Raw genomic sequence first — 24261 nt, 5'->3', positions numbered from 1 at the left:
ACATCACCCCCAATTTAAAAGAAAAAGTTAAATGACTCATAATATTTAGTTAACTGAGACATGATGATCTATTTCTTTTTACACAACATCAAAGAGTGGACTGGCCTGGAGTTTACTGATTCTCAGAGTGCAGTGGAGGATCAATGATTGAAAGAGATAGAGAGACCTTCTTCGTGGTCATGGGATACAGAGATAGATGCGGCGTGACCGAACTCACATGTAGAATGGGATACGCTACAACAGAGACGCGATAAAGTAACTTAGCAGACTTTGATGAATCCCAACATCTATTACCCATATCAGCACCAACAAAAACACATAGATCGACAACTTGCAGTACAAAACAATTAAATTAACCCTTGGGAGGACGGATGTCTAAACATTCTTTTATTCATATATATAGGCCTAAAGGCTGGAGCTTACCAAAACTACATAATTGTCGATACGCCAACTCCAGAGGTTTTTAAAGACAGGGCTGTGAACTATATCAAATGAATCATCATTCACTTAGACTTTGATAACCCCTCCTCCTTCCCGGCACCCCCGTGGCGGTAAATGGATCTTCGTGAACTGTTAATGTTGTCATGTAATAAATCAAGGTCAAGCTTTTCTACACAAGAAGTCGGACAGTGACCGACTCGAATGAACTGCGTTGAGGTATAACATATTTTCAGTTTTAACATAATTTCAGTGCCCGATGGGCTATTGAGGGTGTTATGCTAGGTAAAGGTAGGTAGATCCAACAACCACTAATAACTGACATGCCAACTGCGGACTCGATCGACTCATGGCTGCTTAGTGGTCTTTAAAAGTAAAATAATTATTATTTCCACCCGCTTCCGCGCACATTATTTTAGTCATGAGCTATAAACAAAATTATCACCAACATCAAGAACCGGATACTAGATACTAGTGTGCTGGTAACATAAAAAAGAGTAACTCCACGAGATTTTTTAATGAGTTCTTGTCTTGGCTTGCCACTCGCAGAGGTCTTTCTCGTGCTGAATTTGAGCCTCTTGAGGTAAAGGCCGGGCCGCGCCAGGTGCCCTGCATAACGTGCCCCTAGTCGTTGAGAGCTGGGTCGGGCCGTGTGCCTCCGATTTGAAAACCCGGCCGCCGACGGTGGCTCGCGACTGTGCATGCAGTGCGTATCGTGGTGCTGGGAACTGATGGTAGGCGGTTATTTCAGGATGCAGTTTTGTTTTACTCATCCCGAAAGCCCTTACAGAGAACTCCTGACGTGAGATTCATCTCGTTCTCAGTTCTCGTGGGTAAATTCAAATCTGCCCATACAAGAAGAGTATCTCTCATTACGTAACATAACTTTCTACAGTAGCGATTCTTGGTTTTGTTTCTTTGTTCAAGTTTTTCGTTGTACCTCGGGAATCATTTGCTGTTCGCTTTGCTGGTCATGCTCTGTTTTGAAATCCATACTCATTTATAGCAAGTTCAGATTCTTTCTTGTTTTTAATTTTTTTATTTATGTATTATATCGCATTTTGCTCGTTTTCTATTTTATTCATTGTCTGTTTTTGATAAGGGCGTCTTGGCCATAAACTTCGACTTTTGTACCTTTATCACTGTTCCTTCTTTCATTGTGTCGCGTGTTTTCCTTTATTGTTTGAGTACATGTAATTAAGTTTGAACATAACTGTACATGACTGTACGTGACTGTTACTTTATTTTTATCACATCGTAATTATAGAAATATCAATGTGTATTATGTGTTGCCCGACGCGATTATGGTCGAATCTAAAGTTGCTTTAGTTTGGTACCATTGAAATAACCTTTGACTGGACACAAACTGTTTGAGTTCTTCATGACGAAGAGGGCACCAGTGTCAGTCTCGATGCCATGGGGCGAGATTCAGGGATGTGCCATTGATATTCATTATTTCTCGTAAAACACGTAGAAGTAAAACTAATGAAATGATATGGTTGGAATACACAGGCAATCCTGTTTCAAAGATTAATAATCAAAAGAGACGATTTCTTTGCTTGAGCTTTTCAGGTCAAATCTACCGGCGAACGCGGACCGGTACTGAGACGCACTCTTTGCCTCCACGTGTTATCCCCACAACCAGCAATTAGCTCCGCCCCACCAAAAGATTAAAAACTAACGCTATAAAACAGTCGATTATTCTGATGTATTGCACTGCACAAATTTTATCAATATGTACATGTAAAACTAAAACCGGGAGCTTTTCAAGTTAATCATGTCATGTCATGTTCACGATTCATGTCTGAATCACTTGGCTGCGGCTTGAAATGACACACGCCGCAGCCACTTCCCTCGATTCATGCGTAATCTCAAGCCTCAGCCAAAAGTAATTCGGACGCGGCCTAAATATTAAACTGGCTCTAGAGCAAATTTCTTAAATCCATGCTGCTAATTCACGGAATTGCGACTGGGTACTAGACAATACGGGCACCGTGACGTCATGGACTGAAATCTACATGCACCGGTTCGGGCGTATGAATATTTTCAAAAAGTACAGTGTTTCCAAGTTTATCCCAGTAATTAGTTTAATTGCTCACACAGATGTATCTTGCCTGAATTGTTCTGATTGATATAGAAAATTGGAATAAAATGTGCGAAATACCTGTGAAAGAAATTTATTTGGCCAACTTTAATTGGCGGATGCACATAATATTTATTATGAAAGTGAAGCGTCTTACACGATGCATAATAATGAGCTGTCTTTTGGTGTAGCTTTCGTTTCCGTGGTCGAAATATCTGTGATATGCTGAAAATCGGTGATGATTTGTACCTAAAAGCATTGGTAAGCAAACTATTTTGAGCTACAGTGTGATTCTTGAATGTCATTAGAGCAACTGGGCGAATTTCCTAAACATGTTATTTCGGGAAAAATGGTGCATTTTGCAAGCAAATTTACCCACCAATTTAAACCATCTGGTGTTCGTGTACAAAGTCTATAGTTCACGGGTTACTCACATGTGTTTGTGTGTGGTGCGCTGGTCAAAGTGTGGTTGTTGCATGCAATGTGCATATCTAACGCACGCGACTGGCTGAATTGACGTGGGCATGACGGGTTAAGGTGCTTTTGTCATGTTTGTTGGAAAGGATTGTGTGACATTGGAAGTACAACCATGATTTAGGTGACATTGCACACAGACTCTGTGTTCTAACATCAACTTCTCAAGATCAAGTGAAGTACAGTGTACATGTAGGTAGACCTAAGTATTAAGTAGGCCGAGGCGTAATCCTAACTAGCAGACTAGGGCCCTCTTGCAAAGTTGTATGTAGGCCTAGCACTAGTCTGACAGTTTCAGGTCTTTCAAGAAGTGACTGACAATTTTAGTATCATTAGAAAGAGGGTTAAAAAACAAATCCTACATTGTTTAAATCACTCCCGTAGATGCTTGTAATTTGGAGATGTAGGCCAAAAAGTTATGTTAACCTGAAAGTCAAGAGAAAAAAGGTCCTTTATTACTTTTGTAACCGTAGGCTAAATGCCAAACAAAACCATTCTTTTATATCAAATTTAGCCTTAATATATAAAACCGTGATGTTTGATTCATTTTGTTGTCCATAATCACTAAATTATAACATTTTCCTGGACTACCTCACAAAAAATTTAGAAAGTTAAAAAGTCTGTGACCTTCAGTGATGAGCCACCAGATATTATCAAAGGGCCCATATGAAGCATGGGAAACGTAGTTCCAATCCCGCTTTGTGAGATGCATCATCATGTTTTACCGCCAAGATGGCAGTGCCCTTTTTTTCTCTTGGCGGTAGTGTCCTACACGTGCATATCGACTGCCCCTGTTCAGGAGGTACACGGAAAGGGGCATGGAAAGCGGCATACACATCGTTCCTTGATTGCTCACATTCGACCGGAACACTGTTCTGCACCACCCAAATGCATGGCATGCACACATAAAGCAGGGCGTGCCCAGCCCACTCCATGCACACTGCACGATCGCAAGCATAGCACAGCACAGGCGACACCCGCCGGCCTATCCAGCGACTTAACATAACTGCATATGCCCAAGCCAAGTATTTTAATGTACCATGCAATAATGTCAGTCTCGAACAAGTGTTCATCAACATGTACGCATTATTGGTATATCGAGAGCTCCATGTTTTTCGTGTACACAGGACAATTGTATGGTCAGGGCAGTATTTTAACTAACATGTAGTGTTTGCAAAATCACTGGCCAGGCCAGGTTTGTGGTATATGTGTAAGGTCACAATACTGGCCAACTTTCATGATGCAAAAAATGAACTTTAATTTATCAGATGATGTAACCATTTTCAAGCTATGTTTGCTTGAGATTATAGTTGTACATGTATTTGAGAGATAAATAAAGATAAATAATTCAGTGTAAATGCGAGTCTATAATTTTTATTCACGTTGAAGAGCAAATTTTAGTTCAAAATGGCGCCCAAAAATGGGACATTGCTTGAACAAAATTTAATGAACTCAACTACTTTACTTATAGCTCACGTATTTTATCACAATGGTCATATTTTTTGAGTTAAGCAATGAAGTAATATTTTGGCCCTTTAAAAAAAAAAAAATAAATAAATCCACGCTCCAAAATGGCAGCTGAACCTGCGTTAACGTTCGTTTCACATCGTGTCCACCACACCATACCATGACGAAAAGGGCCAGAATCATCATTTACAAGCCTCACCCTTACCTGTAAAAGCCATTTTTATTCCAAATGAGCTTAATAAACATCGTGTAAAATGTGTGCTAGACCATAATTACCCTCGAGGATGAGAAAACATCAGCATATCGATCGCGATAATTTTCGTGTCCATTTTGTAACTAACGTAAAATGTCCACATGTTTTAACTGGTGATCAACGCAGTCTGACTAGTGGTCGTACACGTGCAATGGTACCCTGCATGGATGACCTAAAGGTCAAGTGTTTTAGGCTCGATTACGTCTTTTCCGAGATAAAGCTATTTTAAGCACCGTGTCCACCGCGCGCCGCTTTCACGTCTCTTTGTAACGAACGGAGAAAGTTGCTGCGCGCGACAGCTTTCCCTCCAACAATCAGGAAAAGAGCAGCCAATATCCGGAAAAAGAGCAGCCAAAAGGTTTGTATCAACTTAAATAGATTTTATTTTCTGTATTTTTTTGTGAAAAGAGGTCAGATGGCATTGTAAAAGGGAAGATTTTAATGGATAGTCAGTGGGTGATTTTTGGGCTTTGTAGCGGACTGCTTGGATGGTTTCGTGTGAATCGTGTCCATGTTTAACGAACGGAAGAAAAAAATAGTAAACATCTGAAGTCCCGCTTGAAATTGCAAAACGACAAATAATTTACACTTTTTAAGCTAAAGTCCATCACAAAAATGAACAAACTTAAAGAATAGCCTTGCCAAGTTTACGAAATCATCAGTGTTTCACGTTCGTTACACACCGGCACTTTCGACTTCGCCCCATTCGTATTAAAATTCGCCCCATTTGTCATGCAATAGTGTGGGGGCGAGTTCGCAGTGAATTAAAAGTAAATGGAGCGAAGTTGATGTAACACGTAGGCAAGTGATGTTTACACAGATAGGGGAACTTGCCTTTGTGGAACCCCTGGGGTCTTGTTAGAGTTTTTTTTATGTTTCTACAAATCAAGCCACTGCCGGTTATGTTCTATTTAAATTTTATTTTTCTTCTATCTTATTTCAGAAGCCAGAAAGGAGAAAAAGATTCAATGGTTGGATCAGATGATGCAGACCTTCCTGAAAACGCCAGCTCACTGCAGGGGATATAGTTGTAGTCGCATTTGAGGGTGCATGGTATCCAGGTGCCATCAAGCGCATCATTAGTGATGAACTGGCAGTTATATACTGCATGGATCGTCCAAATAAAAATAAGCAAAGTTTTGTTTGGGAAAAAGATCTGACCGTTAACAGGAAATTCATTCTGTGTGTTGTTAATCTAAGTTCACTTATTCCAGATCCATCTTTGCGTTACTTTCACTTGGACAGCAAAGAAGTACATGTAGGTAAAATTAATGCACTATACAGTGTCTATGCTAATAAGTGTTTTTAAACGTTTATTGCCAAAAGTAGTTTTGTCTAAGTATGTCATCAGAGGTTTGTCTAAGGTCTGTAGTCAAAAGTTCATCAGTTTTTCAGCAAAGATAAGTCACCCAGGTGGCACGAACTGAATAAATTCAATGAAATTCATTTAATGAGATGTGCCATGTTCTTAAGATGGGATCGTCAGTGTATAGCCTCCACAATGAAATACAGTTTCTAAGAAACAAGATTAGAATGAAAAATAAAATAGTCATTGACTCAATTTACTTGTTCCTCAGAATTGTTTTATGTTGGAAATGGTGCACATTTAAATATACATACATGTACTTAAGTTCACAATGTCAAAGATTTCAACTTCTGTGAAGCTCACATGCAACCTTCTTGCATGCATATAGGGCATCTAAAAATAAGATGAAGTGGCTTATCAGATATGTAGATCACAGAGATGCTCCCAAGAAATGAAAAAGCATGTGCATGTATTAATAAACTTGTCAAATGAAATGTTAGCTTTGATTCGAAATTTTTGGTGTCCGTGTCATTTTTGTAACTAACGTTAAACTACAGGACAAAGATCTTTGAAATTGAGGGTATCTGTTCTTTTGTTGTCAATGATAATGTCCTCTTTGAAGTACTTGCAAGCTTCGCAACCAGCTGTTTTCCTCAAGTCATCAAACTGCAAATCATTTAAAATTGTTGTGTGTGAAAAAGTACACTTGTTAACGTTAGTTACGGTGTCCACCTTATTAAGATATCGTAAAATTAGTAACAATTAACATTTTTTTTAAAGATGACTTTCAGAAAGGAGGAAAAGCTTAACCACAACAATACAACTCCACATTGTTTTTCTTTGACTTTTATTATTGCATGGTTGACTGCAAAGTGGACACCGTAACCAACGTTAACTTATGAGGTCCCCCTCTACAGAAAGCACTGCATGGAAGAAAATTTCTTGGGCCGATTATCTTCCCATTGCTATTTTCTGATAGAGGGTGGTCCATTGTCATAATTTAAAAGTAAATTAAACACCTTTCACTAGATTGAATTTTTACCTATGTGTCCCATTTTTGTTAGCCAGTATTGTGTCCTTACACGTATGCAAAATGCTGAGGAAAGAACGGCTGCAGTCAAAACATGCCGAAGCCTTTCAACACTTGGCTGCTGGTTCAGCACTTACCACCTACATGTTCAGGTATAATGCGTATCCTACTTTTTCTTAGACCTGAATCATTTTTATGCGATATAAAAAAAAATCGGGATGGCATTAATGCCCTCATGTTTGGCATTAGTGCCCTTTATTTCAGCCAGTCCACCAATGTCAAATGGCAGTGCCCTGAAAAAAAAATGAAATTTAAGGCCTGCTTATTGCTAATCCTGCATGAGTGATGTTGCACAATGGTATAAAGGCATTATGGGAAGGAAAAAGGAGCAAACATTGTTCCCTTTTCCTTGCCACAATGCCTTTCTGCCATTGTGCAAAATCACCCACATTGTATTAGCAATAAGGCTTAATTAGAAGGCTTATTGCTTATACTGTGCACTAAACTTAAGTTACGGACTCATACACTCATACTCATGCAAAATAGTCTTGCGAAGGTACACCATATTATTTGTCTCGCAATTTTACAACATTATCACATTCAGTTGCAATTGAAAATACATGTATTTCAATACTACAAGTGTTTGTGTTTTAACAACTCAAATAATGCCTTAAAAGAAAGTTTCCAATAAATTGAAGTAGGCCTACTTCAACCCTGATCATCCTCAATCCTCCAAAATACTCTGGACGCTTTTGGAAGGTTTTGGATGATTAAGGCTGCATGGCAAAATTGCGTTACTGATTGCGAAGGATGCATTGTCTCAAGTTTGTGGGTAAGACCACGTGTTTATGTTCAGCCATTCATAAATTCATGCTCACATTATACATGTATGTGAAATGGTCCTCACCGCTCCAGGATACCATTCACACTGCCTCCACATAATGAGAGGAATTGCCAGAGGATTTTGAAGGATTGAGCTGGTGGGCACTCTTCCGAAGAACATATTCAAGAAGTATTTGAGGACTGAGACTGATCTAATTTTTCATGGGGGCAGTTGGAGGATTTTGAAGGATTGAGGGTGTATCTTAGCCAAAAGGGCCCTGACAGGGTTAATGAGTAGTTCTTTACAAAGACTTTTTATATGGTACATGCATATTTTAAAAGCTTTGTTTCACTGGACTCCCTACTTCTCGTGACTTTTGACTGAGTGACAAGAAGCACTCTCATTTAAATAAAGCTAGAGAAATTCCAGTCGTACAATCACCGTCAAATGGCTCAACTTTATTCTCGTCGTCAGCATGAGGACACTATGGCCTTTTAGCCCTAGGCTCCTGCACTACATGTAGAAAGCATACTAACTCTAACAAAATCCATTAGGTGCATGTACTTATCTATGTACTTGTACATGCAGGTCACTGTACCAAACCTGATAAACTCCAACAGAATGAGGCCGTTAGAGTTTGGGTGATATGGTATGGATTGGTCTATGCACTGTAGGATGACTTGCACTGAACAGTACCAAACTTGAAAAAATAAAGCATAGTCCAATGATTGGTACAGCAAGCCAGACACTGCACACAATAAATCATGTGTGTCCCAGCTCACACAGAATCCAACACCATCTCCCTGGGCCATTCATCCTAAGTCTCACAAAATTCAACAAGAAGTTCATCAGATATGGAACCAAACCTGCCCAAACCTCACAAAACCTGCTCTTGGGGTATGGCAGGTTTGGGCTAGTTAGGATTAATTCAGTGCAAAGGGGTGAAATTCCACTTCATGCTGTCAGACCATTAGAATGCAAGGTGCCATACTTGAATACAGTCTCAGTTATGTCAAATCAAAAACTAACAATTCCACTTAACATTAGAAAATCATAAATTGTAAAGAGCAGTGCGACAGTGCTTGATTACTTCTTGCTATTAATAAATTATCAATTTCGATGCCCCACAATGTGTGAAAGGAAAGACATACTTCATTGAAAAAGGTGTAGTAATAGAACTTAAATAAAAGGGACACTGAAGCAACCCAAGTTCAGTGTAGTAACCCAAGCTGTCATCCTCCAGTTAACTAACTTGAATTACACCTTAAACCTAACGCTCAAAACATCAGAAAATTGTGCTCAGGGCAGGAGCCCAGCACAGTACATACCATTTGCTGCAGAATTCACTCAGATGTCGGACCTCATAATCATGGCTGAGCCTTATGTTTCTCCAAATTTGATATCCACCTCAACAAAACTCCTAGTATTTTGTGGTTGACATTCAGGGAGCATAGGAGTTACTGTAAGTTGAAGATTTTACTTCAGCATGGAAAAAAAATTTGTGCCCAGCTCCTGGACAGTTGGTACACGGCTGCTATCTTTTAAAGTGTAAAAGTGCCATGATGTAACTGATTTTTGTATAGAGAACTGAGTGAATTGTATAGCAAAGGGCATGTACTCGGCTTTAGCTCTAATCTAAATGCAGGTTTCTCGATGTCAGAAGCATTAGAGCTAGAGTTATTCAAGCTACCAATTAATAGTTATGTGTCTTGTGGTGGGAGAGGCTGTGTGGGTATAATCCTAACTTGACGCTACAGTGTAGGAGTATTTTGTCCTTCTAAAAGCTACTTTAATCCATTGTGCCCACCCAGGGTCAGGTTAGATTAGTTGATTTGTAAGAAAGCACATTCTAGTCACCACGACATACAGGGTAGGGCCTCAGTGTGTGAAATTAGATCAAAAAGTGGTCAGACCAAAAATACCAGCTTGATCAATTTTTTTGCCATTACCACATTTTAATTGGACTAAGTCACATGAGAACACACTTTCATGCATGAAGTTTAAAGGTGGTATACACCATTTGCAATGGCTGTAAGTGATCAAAAATATCAAGAAGTGTGCGGGTCACCAGTGGTTCATCCTTATCACCTTGTGTGTGCACCTTTGCCAATCTATCAAGATGGCCCGGTGATTTTGGAGGATCTGGGATGGTTAGGGCTAATTGTTATAGTTACATGTTTAATCACTTGTACATGTGCATATTTTTCACACACATGCAGAGCTTACATTTGCCATTTGATTACTTTTTACATTAGCAGCAGTATTTGATGACATTTTAGCCCTGCCCCCCAGTTTGCTGGCGAGTTGCTGCGTGGATTAGGTGCAGGGAACTCACGGGGGCGCTTTATTATCCAGCAACAACATCCCTTGGGGCTGGCAGTGCATTTGTTTGCGAGGCAATGAGTGGATGTGCATAATTGTATGATCTGGACATTTGCAAACCCTTAGGGTTTTAACCATGGCAACTGTGGAGTTCAGTTGTTGCTAGCAGGTGCTTCCATGTACGTGTTGGATCTTCTGTTAACACTCAATTGCTGTAAATATGGTACGTATATCACAGGTTAATTAGTCCAAATAAAAAAAATTGTAACAGTAATTTATTCATTTATAAAGTACAAATTTCATACAATAACGGTCAAACCTTGTTAATAAGAGCACTGTTAGTACAACCTTCTGCTTATAAAAAGGAAATTTTTTAGGAACTGATCCTATGTCCATCATTTTCAGTTCTGATAATAAAGGTTCCTGTTACAACAAGGTAATCTGCAAAGTCCGAAGGACCTCTTACTAATGAGGTTGGACTCTATATTCAAATGTGGTTTACAATGAGGACATTAAATTGCTACATGGTCAAGCTGAAGGGCTCCTATGGGAGCTGTCAAATGACCTACCTCTGCCTTCAAATCATAGCCAGAAATTACAAGAGTTGATTTTTGTGCAGGCTTGCAACTTTTTCTTAGATCAGCTGATTTCCTCTTTTTTTCACCTCACACTTATGCCACTGGAAATTGGAAAATATGTGTACTATACACAGTCTTGTAAAGATTAGAATTTCATCATTATTTGTGCATCACGTATGAACATGTAGGCATGTTCATCAAAACACTTGGTCACTGGGAATACTTGCATAAATGTATCCATAATGAATGCACCACAGATAATGAACATCAGAGTGATCAGACTATGATGATATGGGTGATCCACAAAAGTGCGCTTACAAAAGTTTGCAATGTGTTGGCCAATCCGAGTGTGCGAAATCTGTCAATCCAATGCGTGGTTGGAAACGGGTCAACAAATTTTGCGCATTTTGATTAGCCAACACATTGAAAACTCTTGGAAGTACACTGTTGTGAAATGCCCGTATTTTAACCGACAGTGGTTGAAATAAATGTGTTTGTAGATTTTCATTGGAGAATTAGTGTGTGTACATGTTGATTGCCCAAATCTTGGCTCTGTCCATTTTCATCATCAGGCCCTGTCTAGTTTAACCGTAACCCCCTAGGTCCTTTTTGCTAGGCCCCTTCCTCAATCCTCCAGAATCCTCCAATTTGGGGGTGAAAAAAATTGGATTCTTCCTCAATCCCCCGAAATCCTCCAAAATTTCTGGAAAATGTTATTTGGAGGTGTGCCTACTGCCTCAATCCTTAAATCCTAAATTCCTGTCAGGTTGAGGCAGTGCGAATGGCATTCTTGAGCAGTGCGGTTGATTCAAAAGGAATATCGGGCTGAATTTATGAATGACTGAGCAGGAACAACACAAGGTCTAACCTACGACCTTCACTCATGGCATCCTTCGCAATCAGCCATGCACTTTTGGCATTCACCTTCAATCCTTCAAAATCCTCCAAAACCGACCAAAGGATTTTGGAGGATTGAGGAGGGTTAGGGTTGAAACCACTCCATAACACTGTTTCACGCTGTGAGTTACTTGCATATAGCACTCAGCACTTGTCATATCTCACATTATCTTAATTTGTGGCTTTCATAAATTCATTTTGTGACTGAATTTGAATCTTACCCTTTGAGAATGATTTTTGTTTTGTAAAAAAGTCAGGCCATCTTACCTGTGTTACATGTACATGTACTTTCATTAGAGATGCCACTTTTCTGGTTTTATTCGGATTTCCGGATTATTTAACAGACCCCCCAAATTCAGATTTTCCTTTTTTCCCCCTTCTGGCTCAAAAGAAAAGACTGGAAAGAAAACACAAACGGGAATGCGTTTATTTCACCTCTGTGCATCTTGAGTTCAGTGATGGTGGCGCACTGCATGCACATTGTGTACATGTAGCTCTGTCCTTTAATAGCCTTAACCCTAACCCCCTCGGCTCCTGCACTAGAAAGTATACTGAACCTAAAAAAATCCAACAGGTTCTGTACTTGCCTATGTACTTGTACATGCAGGTTACTGTACCAAACCTGATTAAACTCCAACAGAATGAGCCCGTTGGAGTTTGAGTGATATGGTATGGATGGGTCTATGCAGTATAGGATGACTTGCACTGAACAATACCAAACCTGACAAAATCAAGCATAGTCCAACAATTGGTACAGCAAGCCAGACACTGCACACAATGACCCGTGTGTGTCCCAACTCACACAGAATCCAACACCATCTCCCTGGGCCTTTCATCCCAAGTCTCACAAAATTCAACAAGAAGTTCATCAGGTATGGTACCAAACCTGCCAAAACCTCACAAAACCTGCTGTATGGCAGGCTTTGGGCAGTTAGGGTTAACAATGAGGCTGCCAAGCTTCCATGCAAAGCAGCACGCACTGCCTGCACCTGCATGTCTTTATGATCATCGAAACAACCAGAGTTTCAGCAGTGCCGCACCTATGTACAGTACCAAGTGCTGCGCAATGCTGTCTGAACGTGCACCCCATGTACATCTAAGTCAATTTCATACATGTACTTGCTGCAACGTGCACCGTATGTGGGTGGTTTGCATGCTGAGCACATTTATCACACAGCCTTGAATTAGAGACTGTCATGTCAGTCAGTGGTTCCCAGTCGCAGTGACTGTATGCATATGAATATTGTACATAAGAAGCCGGGAACAAACTATGTGCACATCATAATTGTACATGTGTATTTCACAGGAAGAGCTGTCAACTGATGTCTGCAATGTAATCATGCACAGTTAGGACTAAAAAAAAGATTTCATACATGTACTGTGTATCATGCTGCAGATTTTGTCCAAATATAGAAAAAATGAAAATGTTTAGAAAGAACGGACTACTTAAAATCCATCAAATCAAAGGTGGAATGTAAAGAGGAACAGGACACGGCTGTAAGAGAAGAGAACCCTGGTTGTTATGCACTCTGCTCTCTATGCTCGGTCGTGCGCTTTGATGCTATTTGCCACAATTAGAAAAGTTCATTTTTTTTTTAGCAGACCCTGTGGCAACTCTGCTTCAGTCAGCGATGTACGGGGGTTCTTAAGTTTTATAAGTAAACCTGCTGGACTCCACAGGTTGCAGATTCTGTAAGTTTTCTGAATACTCAACTGAAATGAATCTTGTCAGTTTACCTGAATTACAAGAAGACGACCTGAATGTTTGAGAAAGGTATGCATCTCAGAACACCTGTCTTTGCTTGTGCATGTATTTCGCAAGTCATATATTCAATGACTACTAATGTACACTTGCAAGAAAGAGACAGGCTGGTGGAAAGTGTATCAACGGGGCACATGCACGTGCACGCACATACACAAAGATTGATCAGGCTTGCTTAGAGCATTCCACGCAAATGCCTGTAAACCTACATGTATGTGCACATGTGGTGAGTTTCTGTTGAAAGACCATTGTGGCCATGTAAACACTCCCTCTCTTCTCGCTCTGTAGGACCCATGTTTATGAAATCTTGAGTGTAAAATGACTATATGTACAAGAACAAATTTAGGCTACTCTGCAAACTGTTGCTACTTCTAATTCCCTTTTGTGTCATTTTCACACTCATGCAAAGTTGTCAGTTTGGCCATCAACCTACATACATGTATATGTACTTGCAGACTGCATTTAGTTTACATTTATAAGTAGAGTAAAATCTTGATACCTCGAATCTCTGAGGAATGGACCAAAAATTTGAGTTATCCGAAATTCGAGTTAAAAGCAGGTCCCGATTTCTTTGGAAGTTAAGTCATTATTACGATGTGTATCATAACATGTACCTATACGCTGAAGCATAGTTACCATAAATCTCCCTACGATGACTTTTGAAATGACATTGTGGTTATTTTATACGTTGGTGTGCATGTGTGATGCATTGTGGTGGTCCCATTTTTGATACCGCGCACCGCAACGCAGTGCCTTGCACCGCAACGCAGTGCCTTGCACCGCAACGCAGTGCCTTGCACGTGCGTACTCGGGTGGGGTTTCCCGATGAGTCAGACGACTTTTTTCATCATACGAGGGCACACCTTTTTGTGCTTCAATAAAATTTTGTAAAAACAAAAATGCTAATGGTGTCAGACTTAACTTCTGTGCGTGTGGTGCGTGCTGCACTCAAAAATCTCCAGTGCATTGCCGCAGCCACTGCAAAGAGCCATCAGTTGGCCTGCCGACGCAATGGCTACAATGGGCCCACGGTAACAATTGGGCCAATTCTTGCAAGTCGAATTTTGTGGTCACGGTGTGGTTTACGTGTCTGGATCGATAATCATTGTAGTGCGCTTGCAAGTGTTCCGGTGTGAAAAGACGAAGTGTGCATGTCAGAAATGATTCATAACTAGACCCGTGTTCTGTTTACACTTTATGGCATTATTTTGGCGGCTGTTTCTTTTGGATCTGCTACACAAAAACTTCGAGGTAAACGAATCCGGCAATGTGAGCAGTTCGAGTTATGGATATGTTTTTGTACATAAAAGCCTATTTTTTGGGCGGGAATTAATTCTTCGAGTAAAGCGAAGTTTCGAGTTAACCGACTTTGAGTTATCGAGATTTTACTGTGTTGGTATGGGATGGACATTGCAGATACGTTGTTGAAAAGATTCAGGCAGAGATCACCTGAAGGCCTCACCACGATTGAACGGTACGTGTATAGATGGAAATGATAACATTGACGATTTACTGATGCGAAAGTTCATTTACCAGTATGTTTGGGTCATTGATACACGTAGGTGTTACTCTGATTATTGATTATTTATTGCTTTGAATTGATCCAGTTTGAGGCTGGCATTGTGCCCAGTTCAGGTGACATCTGCTGTAATGTAATTATATCGTAGCAATATATGCAGGTAGGTTTTTATTTTAAAGTAGTGTACACCATTTGTAAAGTCTTTAAAAAAAGGAACTGTAGAAGTGTTTTTTAGATAATGTATCTTACTGTAAAGTAAGTAAATAACAATGTCAGACAATCTGTGAAATCTTTCTACCCAGAATGCTGTCATTTTTTGAATGAAGAGAAATTTTATTCTTTTTCCAACTTTTGTCCGGATGGACAGTCTTTAGAAGTTTTTCAGTTGCAATAACTTCTATTCACATAATGCAAGGGTATGTAGTTACCAAACTGGACTTGTTTATTTATAAAGTGCTTATGATGTACACTGACAGAATGTGGACAGTTTTTGACTGACGTACTGATACGTACAGTGTACATGTAACATGCACAAACCATGAACATGTGGTCATGCATACATGTGCACGTTCGGGCTGTGCCAAATATTCGATTGATTATTGAATATTCGAATATTAGTTTCTGAATTTGATTATTCGAATGCAAAATTCATGAAAAAGAAGGGAGATTTTTCTTTTGTTTTTAATGTGAAAAATTACACTGTGAAGGCTTGTGTCAAGCAGATTCAAATAAAAAGAGAGAGGAATCTTACAATTGTTCAACAAGTACACGTAAATGATTCATTAAAAAGTGTAAAAAGGAATGGAAACAGGGCAAGAAGTATTGTTTGTCTTTTAAATCTTGCTAAATTATGCTAAAAAGTGCCCCCCCAAAAAGGTATTGACAAATGGGAAGAGCCTCCACTGTAGGGCTGGATAGCTCAGCTGGTAGAGCACCGATATATGGTATTCCAGAGGTCACAGGTTCAAATCCCTCTCCAGTTGATTTCTGTGTTCATTTTTATAGGCCTAAATTGTGGCTGTATAGAGGTCACAGGTTCAAATCCCTCTCCAGTTGATTTCTGTGTTCATTTTTATAGGCCTAAATTGTGGCTGTATACATGTTTATTCCTAGACGTGAGAAGCTATAATAGTGATTGAAATGTACAACTGTGTGCATTAATTGCAACTGATTTTGTATATGGTTTGTTCATCAACTATCTACTGGTCGGTATGACTGAATATTCGAGTATTCAATCAAATTAAAGGTTGAATATTTGAACAGTGAATTACTCGAATTGACTCATCCCTAGCGCACGTGTGGCTGCACCCTGACTAGCCACTTTGCTGCACGATGAAGTGTTATGTATTCAACAAATTCAGAGTGTTGCATTGTTGAAGGAAGAGACACAAACTTTAAGGTAAATAAATGTTTGCCTTCTCCATAATTCTAAATTGCAAAATCATTCGTCAGACAAATGAATTTATAACATCAGCCTAAACATTTTAGCGATCCTTTCAAAAGTAAAACTCTATTTCAAAAGAATTTTCTTACGTTGACTTGGAAAATCATACTGGTACATGTAGGTTCATTCTGTATGATTTACAGAAGGTGTATAGAAGACGGTCAAAAGTCAAGATAATTTTCCTGAAAAATCTTTCTGTAATTAAATCATTTGAATTGTTTTGTTTTGATTGTTTACATCACCATGCTTTGATAGAATTTTAAAAAATTTTGATCACAACACTTCATGAGATCTTACTAAAACCTGGAAATTCATTTACATGTCTTGCAGTCCTCACACATTATCAGTGTCAACTTGTATGCTCCTTTCAATTGAAATATTGACACTCTGATTGAAAAGGTGCATCAGTTCTGGAACACTGATAAAGTGCATGTTAGTTTCAAAGGTCAAATGACTGCTGTTTATGTACAAGTACTTGTTTAAACCTGTCCAGTAGTAACATTTGAATGATGCATGTACATGCATCTGTACATGTACATATGTCTGTTTTAGCTGTGGAAGCCGTACCTCACTCCAGCATGTGCAGTAGAATCTACATGTAGTCTGTCTTGCGTCAGACTCCAGTCACTTTATTTTCATGACTTGGACCTGAGTCGAGACACAGGATAGGAGGTCATGACTTGCTGTCAGACTTGAGACTCATCTACTGGGATTTAGACCAAATTACACTGGAGTTTGATTCTCGCATAAATAGGCAGGTCACAGCTGCTGCAAAACAGTTATGAAATTTATAAGTTATTTCTCATTGCCTGAGATGATCAGTAAATACCAGTGTAGGATATTGACAGCTCGCTCGTTCCAATGGTGGTGTATACATGTACATTTATTCATGTACCAGGATGTGCATCATTTGTTGGACATGTGATGTGTGCATTGTGCTGCATAATGCATATACCGGTATGTTTGCTTAAAAAAACCCACAATTTTGACACAGTCCATGGCTTTCATTAACTTTTTTGACAAAGGAGCATTATACTCACTTCTTTTGTAGAAAGGAGTATTTGCAGCTCCTGAGGTAAGAATCTGGAAGTATTTCACTTCCTGGAGTGATGCAAGGAGTATTTTTATGTCTTCTAGTAAATGATTATGAAATCAGACTCAGTACATGAGATTTGGTCTACATTGTCATCTTAAACATAAAACAAGTTAGGTTGTGCTTGCAAGGGCAGTTTCTCAATAAGATCGACAAGGATGCTCCTGATGACATTGGAAGGCGAGTCATTGTCGTCATGGCTAGTTTTACGGAAGAGCTCTGACAGTTTAAGTTGTCTTTACGCCATTTTGACAACACTAATTCTGCTGTGTGTGCCGCAAGAGGGCTATTTTCAAACGATCGATCACTTTATCAGTGCATGGGACGGCACTGCATGCTGCTCTAGGCTGTGCTACACCCAAGGCGTAACAATGTTTTGATCAGTACCAATTTGATGTAATCGAATCCAAAGTGCACACCGCACAGGTGCCATTTACATGAACAGCTGCATTCCGTGCTGCCACAGCACACTGTATTGCACATGTATAGGTAGACGCTTGCTATAGTGAGACATCGTGCACGTCGCCGTGCTTTTTCACCGAGCGACATCGAGCGAGCGCTTGGTCGAGCGAGTGGAAGGATTGCCATCAAGTGGTGAGGACGACGTATCGGCATTATTGAGTGGCATGATACGGCTGAACAGTTGCCCCTTATTTGACGTCCTACAGTAAAAAATGTAGCGTTTTAAAGTATTGAGGGTCAAAATGAATGCATTTTTTACGCAAAGTTATTTTCGTATTCTCCATTTTCATTGTGTAAAATACGCCAATAGGCATGCTAACGGAAGCCTTGACAGTCACTACTGATAATCAAATTATAAGCTGGTTGCACTAGTATCATTAATGAAGTCAGTACAGGGATACATTTTGATAGCAAAAAGTAGTTCCATCATACATGTTCATGTATAACCCTGATAACACTTGCCCGCATGTACTGGTATTGGTACAGTCAAAGATGAGCAACCTCCAGTAATGGTCCATGTTGAAATTGGTACACGTAAATGAATAATGAGCCAGTCATTGAATAATGAATGTTTGAGTACAATGGTAAGAATTATTTCTTGAGGTGACAAATCAAATTCTTCTCCATCAGGCGAAGCCAAGTGGAATTATTCTTTCCATTTCACCATTGCAACTTGTTATTTCCAATGCCTGAGCAAATCTGTTTTAAACAAGCCACCATTGTACTTTCAGACTTTCCTGTGTGTCTTACAATTTATTCTCATCATTTGAAAACCCATTTAGTTTCCCTAGAAGCAAAACCATCATTTACAGAATTTCTTCATCTGATGGGTTGAGTTCTGTTTTCATGTGAAACTTACTACTTAACAGAAAGTGTTTAGTCTGGCAGCCTGAGGGGTGAACCATGATTTGTTGGATATCAGATTGAATGTAAGAGAGCAATAATATTGTTGATAAATGTATTTAACCTTTAATTCTAGTGCCATAATTTTGTCAATATTTTACCTAAACTTACTAAAGACCATGACACATCATTGGACTAAGAAAAGGTTCTTGAGGTATTGAGTTACTGGGGCTTTTTTGTGGGGGGGGGGTAAGGCAACTATTTGTTCCAAATTAAACTAAATATGTTATATATTCACTAAAAGTGAAATGTTAATAGAACTGTTTCTCCAAGAATAGAAGCAAGGTTCTTTGTTGCATCAATACCGGTACACTGCACTTTAAAATGGAAATGTTCTTGCGGGATTGGTCTTATTGGCTAATAAACAGTTTTTCCACATTTAAAGGCTTTACTGTAATACACATTATAGGCGTATTTTCCTTAGGAAAGTTTGACTGAAAAGCTTTCCCATCTGGGTATACATGTACATGTACACTTATGTCACAATGACTTTTTAACGAGCTCTTTACAATTGCTGATCACTTCAAGTGCGAACAAGGTGAAGTCTTGTCCAGCTGGAGCTGTCAACTGTTCAGCTTCACTCGAACCTGTCCTCTTGTGTATCAGGATTTGATGGTGTTATATCCAGAGATGGCAGGAAGCTTTGCTTTAGATGTTTGACCTTGTTCTCAATTAAGCATGGTATTGTACCCATTAAATTTTGGGGAGGTCTCTTTAGGTGAGTGCATGTTGAAAAGACAAACCCCTCTGCATTGCCCTATGGGCTTCAGTGACTCCATGTGCCACCACTTTTAAGGGCAAAACAGACTTCTGAGTTTTTTTTCTCTTTTGCCAGTTCTGGAGTTCTAGACCCCTGGCATGGCTGGTAATGTTCTTTATTTACCAGTATGCTGTATTCAACTGATTTGGCCATGTCATGTTCACTAATGCAAATGTTGGCCATGGTCTGCATCAAAGTTTTCAAAACAACTGGTACTATACCACCACCCCTTAAATCCTGTAAGTGAAGGTTTTTTATTTGTTGTTGCAACAAAAGCTAATTTCTTGAACTGCAGAAGCTCATAATAAGTAAGGGCGACTCCAAAATTGTGCATATTGACAAACGCTAACAAAATTGGAAAAAAAATCTGTCCTTGATTCCTGTCTTTTTGGCATATCTGGAGCTGAGATAATGACAAAACTGGGAGCAGGATTTAGCATTATTTTCTGTACTGCATAATGAATAAAAGTACCACTATCACACTTTCTCACTGAAAGAAGCAACCAAGACCTGACAATGCACAAAGTAAGGCCGAAATAGACTTTAAGTTACACTACATAAACGCTAAACAAATACACATACATTCAGCACGCAGTACTGAACAAATTCAATAAGGAACAACCTATGCCTGAAATAACATTGGTCAGTCTTAGCTGTAACGTATAAACTTATTACCAGATTACCCAGCCGTAAGAAAGCCAGAGAAAGTGGTATCAATCCAACTTTGCGTGCAAAATACAGCACCTAAATTTACAATCCCAAACCTGCTAATGATACACGTACATGTGGTGCTATCAAATCATTTGTGTCACATTTGGGCGACCATATTTGCTGTAAATACTTCACCAAAATTGGCCACCAAACATCATCAGCGAAGACATGATTCTCAGCATACACATTACATTGTTTACATGTGCGTGTGTGTGTGTGCCTGTAAACAGTGGGGTCATTAGGTCATGTACATGTACCTGTACTTAAGGAGTAGAATAAATTGCACTAGTGTATTTGTTGGCCATGCTTTTTTAAGAGAAGTCTCAGATAAAGCAAAGAAATTTTAGCCCCCCTCCCACAAATAAAATTTTGTATAGCCGTGCAGTTGTTGGATCCTGAAGGGATGAGTACACTGTGTCCCCATTCTTATACATAGTATATGACCAAGTATCCCCACTCTACCAAAACCCAACAGTTCACTGCCTGTTGGAGTTTGTAGGGCTGTGCACTGATATAGCAAGTGGACTGTTGGGATCTGGTGGATTGAGTACATATACCCCACCCAGCAGCAAAAGGTTGTTGGAATTTGACGGGTTGAGTCAGCCTTCTAGAAAAAGTGTTTAGGGGGTAAGGGTTAACCCTCCTATGCTAAGATGCATTCTTGACACAGTTGTCATATCAGTCAAATTTCCCATATGTGTCTGTGTACTCGGGGAAATCAATTGGAAGGCATTGTTGACTGTTTTTGACGGTTAAAACAGGAGGGTTAATGGAACACTTGTAAATGTCAAACCCTCATATATGTTAGAACTTGTGCTCAATTCACGTATCAACCTACATGTAAACATGTACACGTACAGTTGTAGTACAGCAGTTGTATGCTTGGATGCACATCTGTTTTGTTGAAAGTGACTTCAGTGACCCTGTTGATTAATAGGCATACAGGTGGATTAAGGATTGCTATCTTACTCTGGTGCTAATCACCAGTTTCATTTGTTCAATTTAATGTTGAAGGATCCAGCATGAACTGCCTTAGCGCTTTTGTCTGAAAGCTACATGTACATGTGCCGGTACCTGTCTCCTTGAAAATTCTCAGTTAAAAAAAATGACGTATCCTTAGTACAGGTACCATACTTCGTTTTTCCAGGACAAACACTGTAAAGTACGTATAGTTTTGGTTTGTCACTATCACCCACAATCTTTCAAAATCCTAAACCTTCAGGATCTCAGTGTTACAGGTAATTTTTATGTAAATACATGTATGGTTTCGTGATCTCCTTGAAAACTTTCACATATGGCATTTAGCAATGCACATTTCCCAATTTCATGAAGATTGAAGAATTACAGTTGATGAATTTTGCAGCACTCGTTTCAGTGATAGTTATAACAGTGAGCAAAATTCCAAAGTTTTGGATTGCAAATTTGCTATGCCATTTTTTTTTGTGTATAGCAAAAAATCTTTTTGGGGGTATCGAATCAGTCGTTTTGTATAGCAAATTTAAAGTACATAGTAAAACACTGTTTTGAGGCTTAATTTGGTAATTCCAGTTGCACTGTTCCTAATGTTTATACGTCCAACTGGATTCAAAATAACATAAGAAATTAGCCAGGGTTATCACTATCAAAGTAACAAAACACATACCGTTCACCTTTTCTTCTGTAAGAGAAATTGCATTGAAAGGAAAGTTTGTGGAGGAGCATGGTAAATTAATAAACTATAAGAAACCAGAAACTCAAGTTGTTTACAGATGAAATGCATTTATGAACACTTGGGACGTGAAGGTGTATTAACATTTGAAAATGCCCGCTGTGTAAAAAAGGGACCTGGTTACGAGAATGTTCACTGTCACGTAATATACCGGTTTATGTACATATGCATGTCATGTTTCTACAGTAAACACAAATACTTTGCTATCAAAGAAACTCAATGTTTCCCTGAAAGTGGGTTGGTTTAAAAGTTAGGGAAAACTTAGGGTAAAGCTTTAACATTAGAGACCACTTATAATCTAATTTACGTTTAAAACTGCCCCATATGGATTGGTAAATTTATCCGAGATTGCTGAATGAAAGTGAAGTATTTTGTCTGTTTTTGCAATCTTTTTACCCTTTTTTAACAAAAAGGTGTTTATGAATGGGAATAAAAGTGTGGTGGATTGTGTATAAATTTGTGATTTATAGCTGGCCTGTGGGTTGGGCCATTATTGGCAACCAGGCCCCTTTATACATGCTCCACCACACTTTTATTCCCTTAGAAAGCACGTTGCTAATCATTTCAGGCAGTGTGTCCCCTGTCTATTCAAGTGTGAGGCGGCCCACCTCACTGATCTTAGTGACCACCTCTGGCTTTTCTGTTGAATTTTACCGCCTCGCGCTTAAAATAGACAAAGATGGAAGGAAAAAGCAAAATAAGTTAGATATTTTGAAATCAGTTTTAAATCATTCAGAATGATAAGGACACAGAATACAAGATCGATTTATTTTAGAAGAGAAATTTGGAGTAAATGTACTATTAGACTATATAGAATTAATTTTTGGCTTTTTAAAAAACACTCGCTTTTGTTTTAGGCACTAAAATTTTGGCAAAATTTTTGACCCACCTCACACATATCAGTTCCCCACGGGAAACCCTGATTTTAGGGCAGTTACATGTACATGTATAAGGCTCGAAATTAGTGGGCGCTGGTAGCTAAAGAGTGCCCATTTGTCTCTTGAATGCCTCCCTAAATTAGTTTCTCTTTTTGCCATGAAAAATGGCAAGCTCATTGGTCTCACAAAAAGTCTCTACAGTGTGCTGGTGCTACAGATCCATGGGATTTTGTTGTTCAGTATGGAACAGTGTCCAAGAACTGCCAATACTGCCGGATCAACTGGGAAACCTGTGCGGGGTACGAGAACTTACATTGTACACTGCATGTGGCATCTTTGGGTCCCCATACAATTGTGTAGTAATAGATACATGTACATATACCATTCCCCAGTGATGTTTAAACATTTGCATACAAGTTCAGTGTTGGACCAGATGAGAAGAAAGGTGGTCTTGCATCTGAAACTTGCCAACACTTTGAATATTAGTGTATGAGAGCAGATTTTTTTGGGCAGGCTGTCTCCCACGATTTCATTGGGTGGCAATGTAGGGATGTTGACGGCAGTGTGTGCTGAGGGCTGTCACTGAGGATCAGGAAGTACAGTAACTTGCTAGAATAAAGTCAAGATGTTTGAAAGGATTTATCACAAAGTGTGTTGCTGAAGTCTGTTGTGCATTTTGAAAACCTTGCAGATTGTCTGTGTCATATTTTGTGATGAGATGCAGGGGAAATTGCTCTGTACATAGAGTGTGTTCAGGAACGTAATGCCAGGTTTGTGTACACAAGTTGTGATTAATACTTGAAGACCAAAGTGTGAATGTGAGAAATTTGAAAATCTACAGCAAGTTTTTCGTAGACCCCCCCCGCCTCGAGCCATCCTTCATAGAGGAATGCATTTCTTCCAATACTTCCCCATTTTTACCTGATGTGTAGTCACAGTGTACAAGAATGTACATGGACATGTATGTGTTGCTCCGCAGAGTGCATGCACTGCGTAGCAGTTGCAGTGCTGGTCCCTGGGAATCCCGTTTCTGTGGGATTTTGTGCGTTGCTCACTAGATGCCAAATATAGCATGGTGTCGCAGCCCGGTCAAATTATAGCAGCATTGCATTCAACCAGTTTGTTTTACTCACACAGGCACTGCTCGTGTACACTGTGCTATGATACTTCCACTCATCATTTTAACTGTGTAGGGTTGTCTGTGTGTGTGTTGAGACTGCATATACATGTACGTGTGTACAGAAATCTGAGCGTTAGTCATCACATTAGCTTCGTTTCCTTGCAGCTTGACCTCCCCATTTCCTGCCAACATGTGCGTTCATTGGCTCTCTGGTGTCCATGTCACACTCG

The 24261-nt window shown here is 39.4% G+C and overlaps 1 protein-coding gene across 4 annotated transcripts in view; it reads left to right on the top strand.

Annotated features, from left to right (window-relative positions):
• Positions 1-2671: 2671 nt before the first annotated feature.
• The window catches only part of LOC110978412 (uncharacterized), a 70140-nt gene continuing 48550 nt past the window's right edge, over positions 2672-24261 (top strand). For 2 of the 4 annotated variants that reach the window (XM_087145656.1, XM_022233396.2), the window contains exon 1: positions 2672-2782. The gene's annotated coding sequence lies outside the window, so the exon portion shown is untranslated. Of the gene's footprint in view, positions 2783-2803; positions 3188-14849; positions 14908-24261 lie in introns of those variants that run through there. The other 2 variants (XM_087145638.1, XM_087145643.1) reach the window with 2 other exon arrangements.

This window comes from Acanthaster planci, linkage group LG01 (assembly GCF_054643075.1).
Source record: "Acanthaster planci isolate LZ-2023a linkage group LG01, COTS_SCS, whole genome shotgun sequence".
Lineage (NCBI taxonomy): Eukaryota > Metazoa > Echinodermata > Asteroidea > Valvatida > Acanthasteridae > Acanthaster > Acanthaster planci.
The sequence above is the reverse complement of the archived record's forward strand: the minus strand, read 5'-3'. Positions and strand labels throughout refer to the sequence as shown.